Raw genomic sequence first — 24,215 nt, forward strand, 5'->3', positions numbered from 1 at the left:
CCTCTCGATTGACTTAGACCACGCTTCCTGACGGTTGCAGGGACAGTCCTCACCTTTCTGGACAAGTGCTCTCCCGTGACTTGGCACGTTTTGAATTTTCCCAAGTCGCATTCCTGCAACATGTAGATGATATACTATTATGGGTTCCCTCAGAAGAGCTCTCTAGCCAAGGCACCCATGCTCTGCTGAACTTTCTGGAAGACAGAGGTTATCAGGTCTCTAGGTCTAAGGCACAACTTTGCATCCTTGAGGTAAAATACTTGGCCCTTATCACATCTAAGGGAAACCAAAGACTGGGTAAACGAGAATTAAACCAACACTTTCCTTCTTCAGATAAATAATCTAACCTAATCTACCTAACCTAACCCTAATCAGACCTTACTCCTTTTACTAATTACCACAGAAAGGAGGGCACTATTTCTTCCCAGTACAGGCCCAGGAATACGAGAGCCATTACCACAAACATCTTGCTGGGTGTGCGGCCTGCTCCCCTGTCAAGGACATTCAGGGCTTCTGCTGTGGGTATCCCCACTTGAAGCAAGTGAGGAAAATAAGGTATAAGACTCCACTGATGAGACACAGACTGCAGGATTCATAGCTTAGCCACAAGGTAACTGAGTGGCCTATAAACTTCACCCTTAATGGTCTAGCACATAATGGAATTTTTTTTCTAAAAATGTCACTAAATCCTCTCTACAGACTCTAGTAGAAACCCCAGTAAGGGTTGTATCACAAGATCCAGCAATCAACACGGCTACTTTCAGATACGGGTTGATTGCATGTGGGTAACTCCAACTACAGGACAACTTAGTAGAAAGGTCCCCTCATGTTGAAAACAAAACCAAACCAAAACCACTCCAACTCTCCTTGGCCTAACTGTACCAGATAGTTGGGATGGACACCCTCCAAGCAGTATATACACACCACAATTCTACAGAAGAATCGAAGACTGGTTTCCAGCAGACTGGTTTAACTTCCCTGAGATTAGGTGGGAAACTCTCAACCGTACTCTTCGGTCTTGTGGAATCAATTTATGGCCCTGGCGACCCCCTGGATAATGAGATGCACTCTGAGATTTGTGTGCTTACAAGACACAAGTGTCAGAGATAGCAACAAACCTGCACATTTACCTACCCATGATATCAATGATGCGAGAGTGTGTTTTCCTGGTATGATCATTTGGCTTCTATTTTGGTCCCTTCTCTAGGATTAGAAGACATTAGCACATCAAAGCCTGGGCCAGCTACACTCCAGGGGCCTTAAATGACACCTCAACTGATCTCTCTCTCCCAAATGAAGAATTAAAATTAAGAAGGCAAGCTGTCTTCCAAAATCAGATGACATTAGACATCGTAACAGCAGTAGAAGGGTGTACTTGTCCAATTATAAAAGCTAAATGCTGTGTATACATTCCTAATTCTGCACTAATATCTGGATGACTGTCCAATAATGCCATGTTGGATGCTGAAACTCCCTGGACTTCCTCTTTACCCGCTTTGTAGGAGGAAGCTATTACTGGCTCTTCCTGGTGGAAAGATTTGTTAATTGTATCCATAATAGTCTTGTTGATCTTATTATTTGACCCATGTATATTTAACTGTTTCTTTTACCCTGTCTCTTCCAGACTTAAAGCTATGTACCTACCCAAGATGTGAGTGCACGGCATCTATCAGAATATTTAGACACATCCTCTGGAGAACATCTCTGACTGTTGATCACAACTTTGACGCCCTTTAGCCAGAAGCACCTAGAATGGCCATTGCCTCTACCTCCCTCAGGCAGTTAGGGCACCTTTTCAGAGGGGGAATATTACAGACAGCTAAATTAGAAAGAAATATTATAGGCAGTCACAAAGTGGTAGGTCCTTGAGGAAACCAGTGCAGAGGGTGAGAATAGATTGCAGAGGTAAAGGCCAGGCCTCAAGACAAAGACAGAGTGACCGAGCCTCCATGCCCCACAAGAAATAAGGTAGGTGGTACTGACACAGGAAAAAGACTCTCCCAACCTACCAGATGTCCGGTATGAGTTTGTGTTCTCTAAGATCGAAGAATGAATATTAGGAATAATGGAAGTTAAGAGCAGAATATGTTTACTGAGGGAAAGAAAGCTTCTGTCTGAGAGACAGAAGGGGTCCCAAGCCAAAGGTTGCCAAAGACTCTGTCTTTTCTAGGGAATTTTATGAAGCAAAACCACAAAGTGAGGCAGGTCTAAGTTGGGGAAAACATGGGAACTCGCCAGGTGGACATGAGGTAGGACAGAAGTTTGGTCAACCAATAAGGTTAATTGCACAGGTAAAATTGATTAAACCAGGGACAAATGGGGAAGCGAGTCATGTAGCAAGCAGGCATGCATTCAGAGCAGTGTTCTTCCTGTAGGAGCTTGGGTTAGTGGCTCCTTTTGGCTTCCTCAGAGTGATTGAGACCTATGTAGAATCCCTGATGTTAATTCTTAGGAAGTATGTGGGTGCATTTGTTTTATCTTTTGTCTTGAGGTCTGGCCTATGGGAGGTTTTTGCCCCATCCCCCAGTTGGGAGGTATCTGGTCTTCTGCACTGGCTCCTGTGAGGGCCCAATCTGCAATGAAGTCTAGATAGACATCAGGCATGCTGGCAGGTGATCAAGACCTCCTGATCCATCCTTTCCTAAAAATTCTTTGTTCTTTCCATCTATATTTGCTTCCTGACCTGCTCCCCATTTGTCACCATTAGCTAAGAGTGCATCTTTGTAATCTTATTGATTAATCATGTAGCAGAAGATGCCCCCCACTCTGCCAGTATACTTCAGTCTCCCAGGTAATTGTTCCTGTTACAGTTCCTGTTACTACTGTCTCCTAGAAATGCCTGGTTACTGTGCTGCATACTGTAAGAACCAATCAAAGGCAGCCACGCACTGTACATCTGTACTTCCTCCTGGCTTATCCTGTATAAGCCCCAAACCACCAGAGATGAGAGTCTGACATTTTGAAGAACAATTGATTCCTAGTCAATACCCATCTGACACTTAAGAAATCTGCCTCCAGATCCTGAGTGTTGTTTCCCTTCTTGCTTCTCAGGAGCTAGATTTCCCGATAAATTGTTCCCATTGTAACCTCAGCTGTTCCTTAGACTTCATGCTTGGGTTTTGGAGAACACAAACTGGATCTGGCATCTAGCCGGTGGGAGCTATCTTACTTCCTGTGTGTCAGATCGAACTGATGAAGGGGTGTAAGTGTCACTTTTAGAGTATCATTCTTTTAAATCATGAAGCTATAGAAGGTTCTAAGGCAGAGTGGAGAGAGGAAAGGGACACCAAGGATAGATTTGCCTTTAAGGGACGACTACATAGGAAAATTAGGAAGGGGGGAAATGGGTAATTAGAAGAGGACACAGAAAGAGAATAGAAAGGCACTAGAGAGTATTCATTCAAAGTACCGAGATCACTGTTCATACACTCTAAGATAGGCAGGCGTGGAAACTCTCACACCTGCAGTTGGCTGATGAGCTACCACAGAGAAAGCCAGGCCTCAGTTCTGAGCAGAAGTTGACTCCCTAAATTTGGATCTTCCATGTTTCCAGAGAAAATCAGAATTAGAACATACATCAAACCTAGAACCCCAGCAATTGGCTAAAGTTTAAAATATACATACATATATATATATATATATATATATATATATGATGATCAACTTAATCTGAGTCAAATTCTACCTGAGCCAGAGCCAATTTGCTGACTACCCCTAGTCAAAAAAATAGAACAGAAGTGACCTGAAAAGATGTGCAGTGGTCAAGAATTCTAGCAGAGAGGTGGCTTTGAGAAAATGATGCCTAATGGTGTCAGGGTCTTCTGGCCTTCCTGGCTTTCCTGGACTAGGAGCAAGGGTCACTTGAGGGGAGCCCGCCTCCGGGGCACAAAGGGGAACCACACAGACAGCACCACTCACTAGCTTAGGAAGTCTTTGTGCAGAGGAAAGATAAAAGTTATTGTTTCTCTAAAAGCCTTACTCTGATACCTGCAGGTGCCAGAGAGCTGAGACTGGACTGAATCAGTGAGGTCACCCCATTAGCACCCATCAGTGTTATGGCCATATGGCCATCTGCAGTGTCTTTTGAAATCTTTCAGAGGCCCAGGAGTCTTTCCAAATCCTGAAGATATCTGGTCTTGCTTGTTTCCTGCTGGGAAGCCAACACTCAGGCCTCAGGCAACAGAATACAAGCTCAGACTTGCTCAGATCTGATGAGTGACCACCATCACTCAGCAAATGTCACTAAATCACCAGCTGACTGAGCTCCTTCAATGAGCAGCCCAGATGCATCTGAGAGTTATTTTTCCTCTGAAGACCAGTGGGGCCATGAGGGCAAGTGGTTAACCATTCTGGGATCCACTTAGCTCTCTACAAAGTGGAACTTTTGAAACAAGGCTAAGACCTGGTGCAGGTGGTTTCAGGCATTTATCAGAACGCAGCATGAATTTGGGTGCTTCGTAAGTGTGCATGCAGCTGGGGCGTGCACATCTGTGACCCCAGCATTCTGGGAGGCCAAGGTGGGAAGATCACAAGTTTGAGCCCAGCTTGGGCAACTTAGCAAGGTCTTTTCTTGAAAAATAAATAAATACATATTCACACACACATACACACTGTAAAGCAAGAGGGCTAGAGATATAGCTTGTGGAAATGCACTAGGTTCAATTTCCAATACTGAAAAAAAGTGCGTGTGTGTGTTTATAGAAAACATCCATCTCAAGAGAAAAATTTTTAAACCTGAAATTTCTTTTCTTTTAGTTCATTATTTCTGAGTGACAAAATAGATATCGCACTGCATTGGAGACACTATTATGGTTCACTTTAAAGATGATGGTTTTTAAAGGTTAATGGCGTATCTTACTGGAATGTTCCAGTAAATGACATTTTATTTCATCTAAGATTTCTAGCAAGTTCCTTCAGAATCACTGCAGGTGGTACAGAACATTCTTGCTTCCATAAAAGAAGCAAAGGGTGATTTATTACCTGTGGGCTGAAATTAAGGAGTGTTGCCAAAACAGTGTGAGGACTCCTGCTCAGGACTTTGCTTCAGCCAAGAGTGATAATTCTCAGTTTCATCAGAGATAAGGGACATTTAGAGTTCCTGAGATTCTTTCACTATGCAGTCAGTTCATTTAATGTTTAATCTCTTCCATCCTCTGATGGAAGGATTTGTTTGTTTTGTAATCATTTTGTTTAAAGCTACCCTGTGATTATTGGACTCCTGTAGCCATGCTTTCCATCCTTGAGGTTTTGCAAAACTACACATCACAGGCACCCTGCTGGACCACTCTGTCAGAATGGGACTCAAGTCCCCACATAGGCAAGAGTATGTAGGAATACAGCAGGGTCTTCAGACTGAAGAGAGAATAAATGTGTCAAATAATGAGTTGGCCACGGCTGGCATATGATGGGCACCTCTTTCCTCTTGCTGTTGCTGCTGGTGACAAGACCTGGTCTCGAGTGGCCCTGGGGACACTTAGGTTCTTCTGGATATTTCTCACCAAAGAGAAGGGGTGGGTGAGAGCTGCAGGCATCAGCACACTGCTCTGACCCTCCACATGAAGAAATAGCCTGCAGAGAAAAGTGGCCTGATCCACTTCCTCTCAGCAAAACTCCCGGGTCCTCCTGACGCTGCTGATCACCCCCATAGGCCAGGAGCCAGGTGTCATTCTGCAGGGATGAGTTCCAGAGAAGGGTGTGAGAGACGGCGGCTGGAGTTACCCCTGAACTGTGATTTTCCTAGGATAATCTCACATGCTTCTCATTTTGACACTTTCATATTAAAATACTGAAGTACAGAGAAATCCACTTAGGCTTCTCATGAGTTTTCACAATCAAAGTTAGGATATGAATTAATTTAATGTGTTTAGTGTGTCAGTATATTTAAAACCAAAGTGGCCTCTATAATATCATTGTTGTTTTTACAGAGTCTTCTTAATAGTATGCAAGGCATTTTTCTATGTTTTAACTCACTGGAGCATTAAACAGAGATGCCAAAGACAAGAATGATGAGGAGGAGGGGGAGAGGATAATGCTATTTATTTATTTATTTATTGGCACCAGGGATCGAACTCACAACCCTGCACTTGCCAGGTAGGTGCTTATGCCACTGAGCTACATCCCCAGCCCAGGATAATATTATTTATCTTAGATAAAGATTATGAAGTTCAAAGAAGTCCAAAATAGGTAAATATCAGAATCATCATTATTCTGACTTCCTAAAAGACCATTCCTTCCTACTCCACACCATTACCATACATTGAAATTTGAAGTTCTGTGGGCTGGTTAAATTTCCAGCCTTCTTAGCTGTAGAACCTGTAAACCCCACTTCATGTCCTGGAAGCCTGAATGTGATAGGCTCCTTTACCATGATAATGCAGTAAGCATTTAGCATCTCAAAGTTCCAGAAAGAACTTGCTGTAGTATTTCTCTGCCACATGCATATGTGTAGAAGGCTACATGAATGCCCTTCCTTGAATGCAGAACAATTGTTGCAACATTAGTTAAACTGAGTCTTATCTCCATGTACTGATATGTACAGAGCTGGCTATGGTGTTTCCTTCTCTCTTCAGCTGGCTCTAAGCAGTGCAAATAAGGCTGGCTGAAGCCCTGATATGTAATCTCTGAAGTCAGTCTCACAGTCTCCTGTTCCTCGCATAGTGCTCTCTGTAAAAGATCGAGCCCAGGAGGATTGCAGAGCCAGTCAGCTCCAGGAATGTCAGTTGGGTATGAGCCTCAAAATGAAGAGGTTATTAGTTTCCAGGGCACAAAAGTTTCTACATCAGAAACTGAAGCAACAGCCTCCTAAACCAATTCAGTTGCTACCTTCATTGAATTATGCAGGTTGATCCTTCTCCCTGCATTTTGCAGAGATGCTGTTCTCCCCACCTGGCTACCCAGCTCAAGTTACTCACATAGTTCCTGCCATCCTCACTGTCACTCGTCCTGGAGCCACCCCCTTCTTCATGAGATAAACATTTTGGGAGAGGCCTTGAATCAGGGCCTTTGTCTACACATCCTCACAGGGATTGGCTTAGGACCCCATGGCCCCCTTAACTTTGACTATGTCTTGGTGTCTTTCCTCTCGCTGTGGGTTGCATTGGAGGTGGTAGATTGGGATAAACTTGCTGGGATTGCAATACCGTCTCAATGGGATTATAAACATAACTTATGGAGTGTGAGGAAGACTGGAAAAGGGATTACAATATTCATGATTTGGGATTACAGTATATACCTGCAAACACATGTCTGAGATGAGTTAATGAAATGTTAAATTTCTCTGACCACAGCAACTGTGTTCTCTACAAGACTTCCAGACTCGATGGCTGGCACAGCACCTAGCAAAAGCACACACTGTCTATTGAATGCCTGCAGAAACATGGCATATATTTCTTTCTGAACAGTGATGCTTCTTTGATACATTTAAAACATCAAACAACAAGCATATATCATTGAACACATGGACGTGCTTCTCCTGTTAATAAACAAAATGCCCACAAATTAAGTAAAGTTGTTCTTTTTATACTGACTCATGTTCCTTTAGCAGGCAGAAATCCTCTCTAGTATTCTGCGTGAATTGTTTTGAAACTCTGGTACATATACCTGGACATATACCTTTTAACAGGTATATATACATATACCTCCTAACAGGTAAGTTCAGTGAATCCATTATATTGTTTATTTCATTCTTTATCTAGTGGCCCCTACTTACTGTAAAACAAAAACTAGCAAGCAGAGTTAATGAGCTGATAGTGAAAACTAACCCAATGTTCACAGATGTCTGATGAGAATATCAATGAATACTCAGCAAGATTTTGCAGGTATGTGATTATGCTTTTACCTACTTATGAGGCTGCTTTCTTTGGTGGTACTACTAACAACAATCTTTCTTAAATAATCTTTCCCTTTTCAAACATTTTGAACCATCATTTTATCCCTTCTCTTTTGGAATGTATCAAAGTATATTGTTTTGTGAGCCTAGTTTACACTGTCAGGTGTTTAGCATGCAGGATCTCAAACAATCCTTCCAAATTTGAGGCTTGGGACCAGCAGGTAAGTAAAGGCACCTATTACGAGTTGACACTGTTTCATCTTGAGAAAAAAAACATGAATGGTGTCACTTTTAGTCATTATTTATACGGTCTTCAAAGCATGGCCTGGTCTTTAGTGAGAACAATGAGAGAGAGAGAGACAGAGAGAGAGGGAGAGCACAGGAGTTGGGGAGGAGAGAAGGAGAGAAGGAAGGAGGGAGGGAGAGAGAAAATTCGTTTAAACCAGTGGTTTTGTCCCTTAGGACACACTGGGAATGGCTGCAGACAGTTTCCTCTGATTCACCCGGGGAACGGGACCAGCTGTCACTCTTATCTCATGTGTAGAGAGCAGGGGTGTTGCTGAACACCCGAGTTCACAGAGCAGTTCCCCCACACCAAAGGAGTGCAGCGCTCAGATGCCCAGCCCTGGCCTAGACAGTACTGAGTTTCGGGTCTAACTTGGTTTTGCTTTGGGGTTTCAAGCCCAGGGTCTGGCACATGTTAAGCACACACTCAGTCACCAAGCTGCCTCCACGCCTCTCAGAGGCTGACCTCAGACCACCGTTTATTAGGTAGGTCCTGAACTGCACAATTAGTGGAATCCCCTTTCTTTTTTGAAGAAGAAGAAAAGCAAGACTTTGAGGGTGAGGATGAACCCCATGCCTTTGGCACCAGCTGACACTGGGAGACAACACCCCCCTAGCTCCTGATTCACCCACATGAATCTGTCTATGGGGTAAGCAGACTGACTCCTATTGCAATAAATAGCCAAGGACTTGTCTAACTACAGGCATCAGGAGCCAAACAGCTTTGCTCTTCATTTTCTGAACCGATCTGACTGTGGATTAACATCATCTTCACTCTGGCTTCAAAGCCATAGCAATGACAGCTATCTGGAGCATAGCATCAGTCCTATCCGTTAATAATCACAGCCATCGTCAGACATGCGGCGGGATCTCTCTGCCTACTCTGCCTTAAACTACACAGTCCACAGCGAGCAAATTTGAAATCAAAAATGTTTTTCTTTGAATTTATGTAACATGCCTTGACCTGCATAGACCAGCAGGAAGCAATAAAAGAAAGCTTTAAATAGATTAAAAGCGTTTAAATTTAGTGCAAACAATAACCTACAGTCAAAATACACCTTTGAAATTCCAGGAAATTTTGAAGGTTGTGTAAGGTTTAACTACCCATCATGTTAAATTCTGCATGTTTAAATATTCAATTGTTTTGAAAGGTAATGCTCATAATTATGCCTTTTGATAAGATTTCTGAATAAATCTACAAAGCTTATTTCACTCACTGTCAAATATTGCTGCCTTTTAGAACTGTGTGAGGTGGCAAAAAGGCTGCCAGGAGGCTGCCTCAGGTCACTAAAGTTCTCTGCTGGAACCAGTTACAGAGGACTCTGTGTGGTGTATCAGGGAGTCAGATTCCCTGGGTTCAAACTGTTCTACCCCTTCCTGTGGAGCGTTGTGTGCAGGGTCCCCTGTCAGGTCATTCAGTCTCAATAATCTTGGTTTCCTTGTGTGTGAAATGGTGGTAATAAGAAAATTGTCTCCTATGTATTTCTTAGAACAGTCTATATGGAAAGGTTTATGCATACTTTTGAATCAGTGTTTGCTTAGTAAATGTTGCTATGTGTAGCCGAATCTTGTTTGAGAACGGCTTTCATCATTCCTATTATGCATACTGCGGGGTAATAGCTGACCACCCAGCTCAAGCTTCGCGGGGATTACAGTTTCCTCTCAAGCAATAGCTACAAGTTATGCACGACCAAGTTTTCTTAGATCAGTTTGTAATTCACTGAGCTGGGCCTGAAGTCTCAACAAAACTAATCTGAGAAAAATGTAGAGATGTGAGTGAACTCATTAATAGAGGAGAGGTGATTTTATGGTCACCTTAGATATGTTTTCATTTTGATGTATAATTTCAAAAAAGAAGTCCATGATTTGTAACAAACTGAACTATTTGGACAAAAAAAGGAATTTTTCTTAACTTGGAAAATGAGTTACCAAAATGTGACAAACAAAACTGTGGAACAAGATGCAACTATAGAGGTAGCATTAAAGATCCATGAGAATTAAACATGGTGTGCGGGGATTACTGTAATAGGATGTCTTTAACTCTTTTGGGAAGATACCTAGAAAGAGAATAACTGGGTCAAATGGAGATTCTATTTTTAGCTTTTTGATTTCCATAATGAGTGTATTAGCTTACATTCCCACTGACATACATCACACACATTAGCTTTAAAATCACATGGTTTGTCTTGTATGAGAAAGCCAAAATATGAACAAAGAGCAAGAAAAAAGGTAAGTAACATGAAAATGAGAAGTAGATCTTTTGTAAAAGAGAAAGAGGCCAAGAGATGGAGGAAGAGGGGGATGAAACAGAATTAGGGTGTGTTACGTACATGTACCGGCTCCCCACAAGGATGTAATCATTATCTACTGCAAATGTAGGCTAATAAAAAATAAAGCTGAAAAGATGAATGAGAAAAACCTAAACTGCTAATCTGTTAGTTATGCTTCTTTTACTACCTGAAAGGAATTTGACGATTTTTTTCTATAGTCCACAAGTTTTTAGCACCTTTGACAAAAAGTCTGAACTGCTTTAGTAAAAGTCAAAAAACTTTAATGCCTCATATTTTATTAATAATATTTCAAATAAAATTCTATTGTGTGCAAATAATTATACTGCCTATACTAGAAAAATTGGTTGTTTTCCAAAAGAAAAAGAAATGTATTCTATTCCTTATGTAAAAATAAATCCCAAATGTGCTTCAGTATCTAAGTGTGAAAATGAAAATATTGAAGACTAGACGGAAATATTGGAAAATATTGTTCCGATCAACTCACCAAACAATGACAAATTTTATTACATTTTAACTTCAATGTATTTGTTATTTAATGTCATCACAAGAAAAAGATATCTAAGAAAGATAAAAGGCAATTAATTGTGATCCGTATAACCACAGATTAGTATTCAAAAGTTGCATGCAATATTCAGCAAATCAATGAACAAAAGACAAAATTAGAGGAAAAGTGGCAAAACATAGTGAACATCTAGTTCACAAAAGAAAAAATATGAGGGGCTGATAAGCATTTGAAAAGATGGTCACCCTCTTAGCTGGCCAAAGTCTCAAACCAAGACCTGATCAGAGACTGAAGAGCAGTCAGAACTCAGAGCCTGAGACTGAGAACAGCCACTTTGAAAACTGTCGTGGTTTGTATCCAAATGTCCCCCAAAGCCTCATGGGGTCGTAAGGTGGAGCCTTTCAAAGCTGGCTGGATCTAGAGTGTGGATGCTGGGGTTAAGGATGTGATGCTGATACTGATTCCTGGTGCAGTGCTAGGATTAAGGGTCCCTGGACCTGGGTGTGAGTGCTACCTGCCCCTGGATGGAGCAAAGGGACAGAAAGAGGGCTACTGTAGTCACTGCTTGTCCCTTGCTCCTTGCTGCTTCCCTCCTTTCCTGTCTTCTTGCTTTCTCCCCACCATAAACAGCTTCTCTTCTGCCAGGCCACCCTGCTGTGGAGCCATTCAACCATGGGCTGAAGCCTCTACATGTGAGCCAGAATAAACCTTTCCTCCTTTAACTGTGAGAGTCAGGAACTTCTGTGTCAGCAAGGAGAAAAGTAACTAAGACAGAAGGCAACATTAGTATGTTTGGAATATCTCTAACTTCTGTGTTTAGTTTCTCTATCATGTGTCCTTATAGCCACAAAGAAAGTGGCCTGCAAAAGGCCTGGAGGGGAATAATACTCTACATACGAATTCTCAGTGTGCACAGAGCAACATCAAATGTTATCAGTGCAGAAAGAAAGTGGCAGTGTGGTGAGCTGCAGACAGACAGCCTCTCTGAGAGTCCCTGTCCAGACCTGGACTACAGCAACAGGAGGAAGAGAAGAAGCTGGGAAATGGGTCCTCTGCACCCAGGAAGGATCTGAAGCCCGTGGGGAGAGCGAAGAGAGAGTTTTCAACAGCCAAGGAGGAGGCAAGGAGTACTTTCTCCCTGAGCCCAGACCCCGGCACCGGAGGGCAGCTTGAAGTTACAGACAGGGAATCAATGCAGGGTACCAAGGAAGCCAAAACAACATAGCTCAAAGCACCCTGCAAAAGGACTTCCAGCACTACTTCAGAAAATGGCGAGGGTGATGGGACGAGTGTGTCCAGAGGGAGGAGGATTTAGAGGGAATTCACGGCAGTGTGTCTTTCACTGTAATATAGTCTTCAAATTTAAACGTTTGCTGGATTTATCCATTACATGAGATTTAAATGGTCCTAAAGACCATTCCTTCCCCTCTGCCACGTTTCTTTTTCCTTTCTTCCCCTCCTTCCCCATCCGTATTGTAATATTAGCCTCAGTCTACCTGCCAGACCAACATAGAGAATAATCTGTAAACTGATTCTGCCGTCCTGGCTCCCTCGGTACCAGCTTTCCAGGCAGCGGCCCCAGCCACAGCGCAGGCGAAGGACTAAACCCAGTGACCTTGCGTGGGCAGAAATCCGAGCAAGAGCAAAAGGCTCCAAGGCTCCTGATCCACTGGGTTCCAGAAACATCCACCTGGACCACTGTGTGAAATGCGCCATTGTGCAAGGAGGTCCTGGGCGCACGCTGGCAAACCAGAATAGACAGCTCCACTCAGCCTGGGACGAATTTAAGTCTTGCTCTTTGCCTCATCAGCTTCGGGGAAACAGAGGAGGCCACAGACCTGCTTGTGTTTAATCAGCATGCTGCAAGGAAGAAACAACGAGAGCTCCGCTGGGTGTACTTTGCAGGCTTCCTATCCAGGTACCCCACAATCCCCACTGTTGCCCGGAAAACTAAAGAGGTCATGAGAATTAGAGTCTGCTCTGTGCACAGAGAAAGAGTGTCTTCTAGGACGGAAGCCGGGCTTGCCAGGAATGGCTGTGTCCACCAGCAGGAGCCCCAAGTCTTGTTTTTCGGTTTGCAGTCTGAGGCCTACAGTGCTCCAGACCTAGCCTCATTTACATACTTTCTATTGACTGCGGTTGGCAGCCTTCTCTGTGCGTAGATTTATGTTATCTATGTGCACATCCACCTCTCTCACTGGATAGAAGCATCAAGGGCAAGACTATAATTCATGCTCTCCCCACATAGTATTTTACTAAGAAATACTCAATAAGTGACTTTTAACAAAATCAGCCCCCTAAATACCAACACAAAGTCCTTCCCTAAACATGTGACAGGTGAAGAACAGTTTCTGTCCACCTCACCAATGAGGGCCACTTCCTGTCGGAGCATGCTTCTTGCAAGTCCAGCGTGTGACACTGCAGCATAAATATGCAGAGGGAGAAGGACAGATCCTTGACTCAAAACCTGTCCGTGGAGTGAATCTTTTAAAAGTAATCTAGTAGGTGCCATGGCAGATATCTGTTCCTTTGCAATTTTCATTGGGAAATTCCTTCGGGAATTTCTTGCATTTTATGCACAAACTTTAAGAGAGGCCTTATAGTGATGATGTCTGCGTTGGAAAGTTAGATGTGCAGAAGTCTGGAGTCTGCAACAAAAGGCTTCTATTTTCCTCCTGAAGTTAACCCAGCAGGGTTGATTTAATCTGCAAAGCGCTTTGTCCATTGTCTAAAAATTCCATGGGCGCCACTCTTTCTTTGAATGCTTTTAACTGCTGTGGTGTTACTGCTAAGACAGCGAACGCTAAGCTCCAGGGAGAATGAAATTTACGCTTGAAGAAGATAATGCCTAAATATCAATAATATCACTTCACAGTACATTAACAAAGTACAATCCTGACTAGCATCATCCAGTCTGTCTTTTATGAAAGATAGAAACCAGGACTGGGTAGCCTCAAAATTTTTTAAATGAAATTGAGAAATGTCATGAGAAACAGATTAGAGAATAATGCTGAATAATTTATAAAGGAGGAAACTAAAGGTAACATCCTACAGTAATGCATATCATAGGAAAAAAGAACACATGTTAATCCAACAGAATCAAGGGGATTAAATTTGAGAAATGGATCACTCCTAACAGACATGAGTCATTTCTATATTGGGCCATCCTTTTCTTTTGGGGGCCCACACTGTGCCACACCTCATTGAGATGCCAAGGAGGGCCCCTTAAACAATGCACTAGTCCCGCCCCCTAAGGTACCTAAGGGCACAGCCGGCCCTGAGTCAGTTTTTGAGAGATGCAGTATTTGTCTTTAGTTTTCCTATTCTTTGTTTTACAATCTTCTTCCAGCCCTTTCCTTCACTCTAGGGCTCATTTTTTGATTCTAGGCCCCAAAATTTAAAACTTGCTTTGTAAATGATATGCCTAGTTAATGTGGTTGAACTGTCTGAGAATTTAAGTGAATGCCCACTTTCCATAGTGGTCAGCTTGTGGCACCATAAAATGTCAAAAACTAGGTGGCTTAAACAGCAGCACTTTATTTCTCACGGCTCTGGAGGTGCTGGCAGACTTGGTGCTTGGGGAGCGTCCTTCTCCTGCTGTGGAGGTGGACCCCAGGCTGCTGCTGCCTGAGTAACTAATTGCTCGGTGCTCTCTCAGACAGAGCGGCCACAAGCTCAGTTGCGTCTCTTGTAAAGGCCGGATCCCATCACCAGGGCCCCTAACTGTTCCCAAACATTCTCCAAACCTCGACAGTTAAAGCTTCAGCATTTAGGCGGACGCAAATAGACAGGAGGCCCACAGAGCTCCTCCAATAGTATTCATATTCTAGAACTTACCTATTTTGGTTTAAGGATTTGGCTGATTCCAGTTACACAAATCAGAGAAAGACGCAGACAAATTCATCAGCAGAAGATGCTGCTTTCAGGGCCTTTCTGTTACTTTGTAAGGAAAGCTATCCCACATTTTAATACTGCTAGGAATTTGAGATGCTGCTTATTAAACTGTAATTTTTTTCTGAGATAGTATCTCACTGTGTTGTATAGCCTGGTCTTGAACTCACAGCTATCCTCCTGCCTCACCCTCCCAAGTACTGGAAGGACAGACGGTATATGAGGCGCTCAGCACATGCATCTGTGCCCTGGCGCATTTGAGTGCTTAGTGCAGGGCAGCATCTGGTGTGCCCAGTGCCCTGCACCAGGAGAAGCATTGGGTGTTCACTGCAAAAGGAAGCACAGGGTTTGTGCTGCTGGAAGGAAAGCTCCTGGCCTCACAGGGGTTGAGCTAGAAGCCAGGGGTGCAGGAGTGTAGCTTGCTCAGGTGCACCTCAGAGATGAGGAAGGAGCAGTACAATCATATGGGTGTGTTAGAGGATCCAGACCTAGGACCATATGGAAAACAGGTTCAGGGGCCAAGATTTCACGAAGAGATCTGCTTATTTGCATTCTGGGGACAGGTGATAAGCTTGTAAAGAGCAAAACCCACATTTTCACTGCCACATGGGAAGAAATCATACCTTAAAAATAGTTCTAAAAATATCAACATCCTAAGACTGAGACTCCTTACAAACCTCCGGCAGAGGGGAGTACTTGATGCTGCTGCCAGAGCCTAGAAGACCCCTCTGCAGAGAAGCCTGGTTTTCCTCATCCCAATGTGAAACCCAGGGAAAAATCAGGAAAAGCAGAAAAGATGCAGAGCTTTCATTTGCATCACAAGCGTAGACACTGAAGAAAGGAAACAGGAAACAAATTTTAAAATGAGACTAGAAAGAAGGCATATATAAAATAAAAAGAAATAGAATACTCTCAAATAAGCAGGAAGCATCCGCGCATAGATGACGGCGTGCCCTCAGCTGAGTGTGATCGATTTGCGTGTGTGATGTGTGTACACAGGGAGTATTTGCAGTATACACAATAGATAGATACAACACTTACAGGTGTTATTCCATGTCAGCAGGAATATGCTAAGCGACAGAAAGAGACATGGCACATCGTAATAGCAGGATGCAAGTGGCGGGCACCCTGCAAACTGTGTCTTCTAATCCAATGAGGAACAGGAACTAATGTTTTTCACCTACAGAGTTGATCACAAAACTGAAAGTGATAAAACTCAATGCTAGCTAAAGGGAACTTGTAAGTAATCAACTTATTTTCATTTTCATACACCACTAACTGACAAAACCCTTTTGATAATGAAGGAACAGAATTGCACCGTTTTTGATGTACTTTCTGCTGACCTAACAATTTTCTAGGACTCTTTCCTGAAGCTGCAATAGCGCACACAGGCAAAAGTGTGAGCTATGATGTCTTCACAATAACTCTCTCCACTAAGAAAATTTAGTGTACAAAAATAAGCTGTAAAACAATGCAGCGGAGAATAGCATCACCATCTTTTGTTTAGAAAAATCAAATGTGTGCATGTCTGTATATGGTGCACGTGGCTATGTGATGTGTGAAGTGTGGTGTGTGTGAGCTGTGGGCCTGTGGTCTGTGTTAGTGTACGTGCCTGTATGGTGTGTGTCTGTGAAAGCATGTGTGTATGTGTGTGAGGTGCGTGCATGTGTGTGTGGTAGGGATATGCTATGCACTGTGCATATTTTTAGGTGAGGTGTGAGGGAGGTGTATCCTGTTATTTGAACATAGGATGCATGTGTGAGGTGTGTAGTGTGTGAGATGCATGTGTGTAAGTGTGTGGGGTGTGTGTAGTGTGTGTCTATGAGAGGTATGTATGTGAGAGAGGGTATCCGGGTGCATTAGTAAAGCCGGTGAGAGATGTGGGGGAGTGTATAAAGTGTGTGTTGGTAGGGGGAAGTGTCCCCAGGGAGCGTCCCCACACAACCTTGTGTGGGGTGTGTGTGTCTGTCTGTGTGGGGCGTGCCTGTGGAGTATGGGGTGCCTCCATGTGTCTGTGTGAGGTGTATAGGAGTATAATGTAGGTGATGTGAGGTTTGTATGTGTGAGATGTGTGTGAAGGGGTGAGGCGTGTTTGTAGGGTGTACTGTGTGTAGTTTGTGCATCTGTGCGAGGTGCTATGTGGAAGGTCTGTGAGGCACTTCCGTACGTTTCTGTGTGAAGCATCTGTGTGTGCGTGAGGTGTGTGTGTGTGTGCCTGTGTGAGGATGGTAGGAGTGTAGTGTCCTATAGGGTATTATTTGTGTGTGTGTGAGAGGTGTGTGTGTGTGAGGTGCACGTGTGTGAGAGGTGTGTGTGTGTGAGGTGCATGTGTGTGAGGTGCGTGTGGGGAGTGCGTGTGTCTGAAGTCTCTGTGTGAGGTATATGTGTGAGGTGTGTGTGAGAGGTGTGTGTGTGTGTGTGTGAGGTGTATGTGAGGTGTGTGTGAGGTGAGTGCGTGTGTGAGATGTATGAGGTGTATGAGGTGCGTGTGAAGTGGTGTGAGGTGTGTGTGTGAGGTGCGTGGGCGGGTGTGCATGTTAGGTGCATGTGTGTGAGGTGTTTGTGTGAGGTATGTGTGAGGTGTGTGTGAGGTGGGGGGTATGCGTGTGAGGTGTGTGTGTGAGGTGTTTATGTGAGATGTGTGCATGTGTGTGAGGTATGCGTGAGGTGTGAGTTGCGTGTGAGGTGTGTGTGTAAGGTGAATGTGTGAGGTATGTGAGGTGTGTGTGAGGTGCATGTTGGGGTGTGTGTGTGAGGTGTGTGTGAGGTGGGGGGTATGCGTGTGAGGTGTGTGTGTGAGGTGTTTATGTGAGATGTGTGCATGTGTGTGAGGTATGCGTGAGGTGTGAGTTGCGTGTGAGGTGTGTGTGTAAGGTGAATGTGTGTGAGGTGTGTGTGTTAGGTATGTGTGAGGTATGTGTGAGGTTGTATGTGAGGTGTGAGTATTGAAAATACATTTCAATACTCACACAGGTAGAAACATTTAAAAAAAAGAGGTGCCCAAGCACCCAGCTGGAGGTTCCTGGTCCAAGAAGCGGTTAATTTACAGAAGCTATTAACACTTCAGTTGGCAGGGCGCCCTACTTGTGAAAACTAAAACCGCATTTTAGAAAGACGTTTAATTCACAAAGAACAATAATGAAACAGGGCGATTTTTCCTCTTGGACTCCTGTGGCGGATTTTAGCCGCGTGGCCTTGGAAGCCGACTCTGCCTCTCTAATCCTGAATTTCCTGGCCTGTGAACTTGGAGGGGTGATTAAGAACCCAGCAGGGCAGGGCTTCGTGGAGACTGCCCTCAGCCCTGAGCACTGCCTGGCCCGTGCCAGGCCCTGGGTTCCATCCCGAGCACCACCAAAGACAAACAGATAAATAAAAGGACCCAGCGGCCGTCAGGTGGAGGCAGAGCTAATTGCAGGGACCAGGATGTCCTACCAGAGCACATGAAAATGAAAAGTCCCACAGCGTTGCTAGCCTCTCGGGGAACCAGGGGAGCTGACGAAGGTCCGGAGCTGGTTGTGTCCCTGCCTGTGTGGGGAGCAGCTCTGGCAGCCCCTGAGCACACTCACCTCCCCCTCTGCCTCCAGCTCCCTCTCCTGCCTACCAGTCGCAACTCCTGCATCTTCTACCACGGGGTGGGGCAGCTGTGTCGTCCACCCATGCAGCTCTCCGCGAGCACATTTCATTTCCGCACACCAAGTCCTGTGCCTTCCCATCAACTTCAGGGTCCTGCTCTTGTCTCGGGAAGCCTTCAGGATGGAAAGGTCGTGAAGGCTGCCCCCAACCCCATGGCCCTCCCACTCACACACACACAGCCAGCTCTGTGATGCAAATACTCCTGTAATTCCCATAGAAATTCCCTCTCTTCCCTAACCCTTTGCTTGGGTGCTCTTGAAGGACCAATATCGTCTGTCTTTGGGGGTTTTCTGTTCTTCTGACAGAGGGACACTTGCTCACTCTGCTTAGCTGACTGTGCACAGGAAAGTCCTGGTCAGTCACTACAGTTTATACACCTGCATGTGCACACCCCATTGATTTCTTATTTTCGAGAATCTCATTGATGATTTCCTGTGTTCTTTAAAGAATAGTACACATTCAGCCTTGAATTCTTTTTTTTTTTTTTTTTTTTTTTTTTTTTTTTTTTTGTCTTTTTCCTTTTTATCTGTACCGGGGATCGGATCGAACTCAGGACTGCCTGCTTGCAAGGCAGGCGCTATGCCGCTGAGCTAAATCCCCAGCCCCCAGCCTTGAATTCTAACATAAACAGAGTGACCTGCTAAAAGCATGTGATAACTCACTTTGAATTATGTTGTACTATAGTATCACAACTATAATTTTTCAACATCGAAGTTTTAACTTTTAAAAAATTGTAGCTTTTTTTTTTTTTTTTTAAATCAAGCTTCTGGACTGCGGATATAGCTCAGCAGCAAGATACCTGCCTGTGTTTCTAGCATAAGGGTCAAAGAACCAGATGAGGTAAATACTCTTTTTTATGGTTTGTGTCTTGGTTACTTTTTTCTCGTTCTTGAGACAAAATACCTGACACTCAAAGTGAAGCACAGAAAGGTTTATTTACCTTACAGTTTGGGGAGGTTTCAGTCCATACTCAGCTGGCTCCAAGGCGGGTGGCGTGGCTGAGGGGCAGCTGTTCATGGTAGCTTCAAGTGGCAAGACAGAAAAGGACAAAAGAAGGGGAAAGTATATAGTATGCTTCCCTCCCCCATATAATATGGTGGTTACCCACCCCTGGGCAGGTGCAGCACTCAGGCCTCCAATCCCAGTGCTAGACAATGAACCAATCATGAAAACTAGATTCAGCTGTCTCCATGACTGCATGAGGCTTGGGGAGCCATCCAAACACAACCCATAACATTGATCTTAAATGTTCCCAAAGGTTCATGTGTTAAATGTTTTGTTCCCAGCTATGGCACTAGTTGGAAAGTGGAGGAACCTTCAGAAGGAGGAGGCATGGGGAAGGAAGTTAGGTCATTGGGAGTGAGCCCTTGAATGGGAACGTAGGACCCCAGCCCCTTCTTCTCCGTTCCCCAGCTTCCATGAAGTAAGCAGCCTCCACCACCATGCACTCTTGCCAGGATGTCCTGTGCCACTGCAAACTCAAGGACGCAGGGCCAGGTGACCGTAAACTGAAACCATCAAAACAGTGAGCCTCAGTAATCCTTGCTTCCTTTCAAGTAGATTTACCTTTGTTTTTGGCACAGTTGTGGAAAGCTGGTTAACACAATCTTATTGTCCTGAGTTCAGAAATCAGGAAGCTAAGGTTTAAATTGGTTTATTCACCCACGTCTTTCTCATGAAAGTCCTGGGATTCCAGCCAGGGCAGCCTGGTGCAAGGTCATCTGTCCAAGTGTGGCTCTAGCTAGGACACTGGAAAGTAACAGTTGACCAGAACAGTTTCCTTTCTCAGAATTCCTTATCTCTATTTCCAACTCTGTCTATATCTCTTAGTTGCTTTATAGTGGTCTACAAAGCTGGAAAATAAATAGAAACTAAATTAGAAGGGAAAAATAATCAGACCTTATGAATTTTGTTTGAAAACATAATACAAGCTGTGATTCCAAATATTCTCTGGGCCAATTTCTCATTGTCTGAAAGTAAAGGAATCTCTATAATCTTACTTTGTAATATAGTTTTACTTAGCAAGACTACATCATAATACTTTTTTCCCTAAAGTATGTTTTGTATTTTCCTGATTTTAATCAGGAGTTGTAATTATTCTGTTTTTATACCCTGTGTTACACAGTCTTTCACTTGCATACATAGCTACACTATAAGTATATTGACTTTAGATCAGTATTTTTATTTTATTTATTATTTTTTGTCTTTTTGAGACAGGGTCTCACTATCCAGTTCAGGCTGGCCTTGAGTTCACTTTGTAGTCCAGGCTGGTCTCAACCTCACAATGATCTTCTTGCCTCAGCCTCCTGAGTGCTGGGATTACAGGCATGTCCCATCGTGCCTGGTGATCAGTATTTTTTAAAGTAATATATTGAAGAACAGGTCTATCTTTATCTCATATTTTACCTTCTAACAATACCAAAATATTTGGGGATTGTATGATTCTAAAAATGTGCATTAGTGTATTTTATTGTTATTCCATTGACAGTTTTGTTAGTGTCATTAAATTATACCAAGATTCATAATGAATCAGGGTAACTTAACAGGCAGAAAAGAAAAATGGGAACGTGTTCATCAATTTTAAATATAAATATATGGTTGTCTTGGTTACTTTTCTTTCATGGCTGGGACAAAATACTCAATGCCTAAAATTAAGGGAAGAGAAGTTTATGTAGCTCACAGTTTGTAGAAGTTTCAGGCCATAATCAGCTGGCTCCAAGGCAGGGTTGCATGGCACAGGGGCAACCATTCAAGACTTCAGAAGACAGAAAAAGCAGCGAGGACAAAAGCAGGGTAAAGCAAGCCTCTTTAAGGCTTGCCTCTCTTTAAGCAGGCCATCCACCCCCAGGTGAGTGTAGCAGTCACACTATTTCCATGCCCTTCTCCTCCACAGGCTCAGGGTATCTACAAAGTGAGGCCCCTGGGCCCCTGGTAAGTTACTTAATTAAGCTTCTAGACTTCTCAAGTAGGCACAATGTATCAGCCATAACAGTAGCTTATCTGAAAGTCAGCCTGGGTTCAGGAAAAGCTTGGAGAGCAATATGGTACTAAGAATGCTCTTTGTAGCATGGGCAGGGAAATGCAGCCAAACCCACTCCTCTGTGCCTGCTGCCACCATTGGAAAGTTTGCCTCCCTTAGGTAACCAGTGAAGGCAGGGAGAAACAACAAGACATGCTCTGTGCCAACAGTGAACACTCTAGTTTCTTTCAGGTCACCAGAGCTGACTGGGGAAATTGGGCAAACACAATCCTGTGTGCCTGCCACAATGAGGGGAGTCCCGGTGCAGATACATAGGCTGAGGGAGGAGGCAGCCCCACCACCATGCAAAAGGAAAAAAGCAGGTGAATCTAGGCAAAGGCTTGCCATCATTCTCAACAGTTCCTGAAGATTGTGTCATAGATCTAAAAGCAAAGCAAGAAACTATAAAACTTTTAGGAGACTGAAAAGGATAGTGGAACAGTAAGCAGCAGAGTAAACAGCCTCTCTGGGAAAAACAGTCCAGATGCTAGAATACAGCATTCTGGGAAGACAAGAAGGAAGGAAGTGGGTCCTCACAACCAAGGAAGAAACTAAAGTGAGAATTGAAGTTCACAGAGAGAATTAAAAAGAAAGAAAGAAAGACAAATTTAAACAGAAGAAGGTGCAAGTTGGCAGCTTTTTCAACCAGAACCAGAACGACTGTGTGAGAAGTGCTGTTGGAACCCAACCAGAACCAGAATGACTGTGTGAGAAGTGCTGTTGGAACCTGGAGACGCACGGTCCCAGTGAAGCTGGTGACTAGCAAGCCTGAAGTCCTCTCCAGGGAGACACAGTGGCAGTGGGGAGCAGTAGACTGGAGAACTGCACTGGCTGGCAGTGACCATGGGAGACTCATCCTCCCGTGGGAATGGCCAATTAGCCAGGGGCCATTTTGGAGTCAAGCAGGATAAGTCCTGAGCCAGAACTGCAGCCAGCTTTGTTCAGCCACTCCTAGCTTGGAGCAGAATGGTGGAAATTTCTTGGACTGAGTCCCACCCTGGTGCATGGTCCAATAGCCACTGCTGAAGTTTCCCTAAAGCTTGAGGTTCCCCAACCAACCCTGCCCACCCAGCACATACTAATGTAGTGAAGACTCCCTGTATTTAACCAGCTTGGAAGGGAGGGGTCAGCCTGCCCTGACCCTGCTTATATCCCAGTAGCCACCAGCAGGCTGGAAACAGTAGTGGCAGCAATCCCTAGACAGCACACTTCAGAGTAATTATAACCAATACAGGAAGCAAGGGGACCTCACTACCCACTCATCATGAGTGGTACATGACAAGAGGGAGAAGCAAAAGGCAGTCTCCAGCCTCCAACCCAAGCAGTACTGGAGATATAAATAGGGAAGAGATTGGGAGTCACACACCTGCAGTTTCTGAAGCAGTAACTACTGAGACAAAGAAACAACTTCATGAAGCTATAAAAGAACTTAAGACAGAAGTACTATTATAGGTAAAAGAAGAAATGAGAAACATAATAAAAGAATTGCCAAGCACCTCTAAAGAAAGCACAGATGGAAGAATAGAGGAACATAGAAAAAGGAGGGAAACCTTCAATGAAGAATATAAAAAATTTAGAATATATGAAATAGATTCAAAGGGATTACCAGGAAATTAAAAACTTCATTGAAATCTGGCAAAACTGCTTGAAAGAAATGAAAGATAGACTATCAAACCTTGAAGACAGGTTATCAGTTTGCAATCATGAAAGGAAAGATCTCTTAAAAATAACAAGGAACCAAGAAGTAACAATACAAAGAGGATCTATAACTTAAGAATAAAAAACGTGAGTGAAGAAGCAGGGCTAAACACAAATGAAATACAAAGGCTATTCACAGAAATGGTTAAGGAAACCTTCCCAAGCATAGGAAAAGGAAATGATATTCAGATGTATGAGGCATACAGAACTCCAGCTACCTACAACCAAAACAGATCTACACCCAGACATATAATAATCAAGATCCCAGAAATTCAACATAAGAGCAGAATATTAAAAGCTGTCAAAGAAAAGAAACAGATCACCTATAAAGGAAAACTTCTCGACACAAACCATCATGGCAGACTTCTCAACACAAACCATCAAATCAAGATCTTGGAGTGAAGTATTCCAAGCCCTGAAAAAAATAACCTCCAACCCAGATTGATGTACCCTGAAAAACTATCTTTCAAAATGAATGGAGAAACAAGATAATTTCATGACAAAGAGGAACTGAGGGAGTTCATAACCAGCAAACTAACCCTACAGAAAATACTGAAAGACAGTCTAGAGAGAGGAAAAAGACCATGGTTTTAGGAACGGTGGCAGAGGGGGCTCACTGAGTGGGGCAGACAATGGAATAATAAAGAAAAGTAGATAAACAATGGCAGAAAAATAGCATGGCAGAGATGAGGCAGAGAAGGTAGGCCATAATCATAATATAGATGGCCTCGATACCATAATAAAAAGAAACACAGGCAGAGTGGATCAGGAGACAGGGTCCATCAAGATGCTCTATATAAGAAATACATGTTACCTAAAAGGGGGTTTGTAGACTGAAAGTCAAAGATGAGAAAACAATGCTCTATGTGACAGGGAATCAGAGAAAAGTGGGGGTGGCTTGACCATCAGCTGCAGATTGAAACCATGACAGTTTTATACAGTGGAAAACTACTCAGCTATAAAGAAAGAAAACCTTGAGGCTCTTGTAGGTAAATGGATACAACCTGAGATCATTATCAGGGGTAAAAGGTTCAGAATCACTTAGGTGACTAGCAGATTGCCTCCCTA

Source organism: Cavia porcellus, unplaced genomic scaffold (assembly GCF_034190915.1).
Source record: "Cavia porcellus strain 051 isolate PalLab524CR breed Dunkin Hartley unplaced genomic scaffold, mCavPor4.1 scaffold_21, whole genome shotgun sequence".
NCBI lineage: Eukaryota > Metazoa > Chordata > Mammalia > Rodentia > Caviidae > Cavia > Cavia porcellus.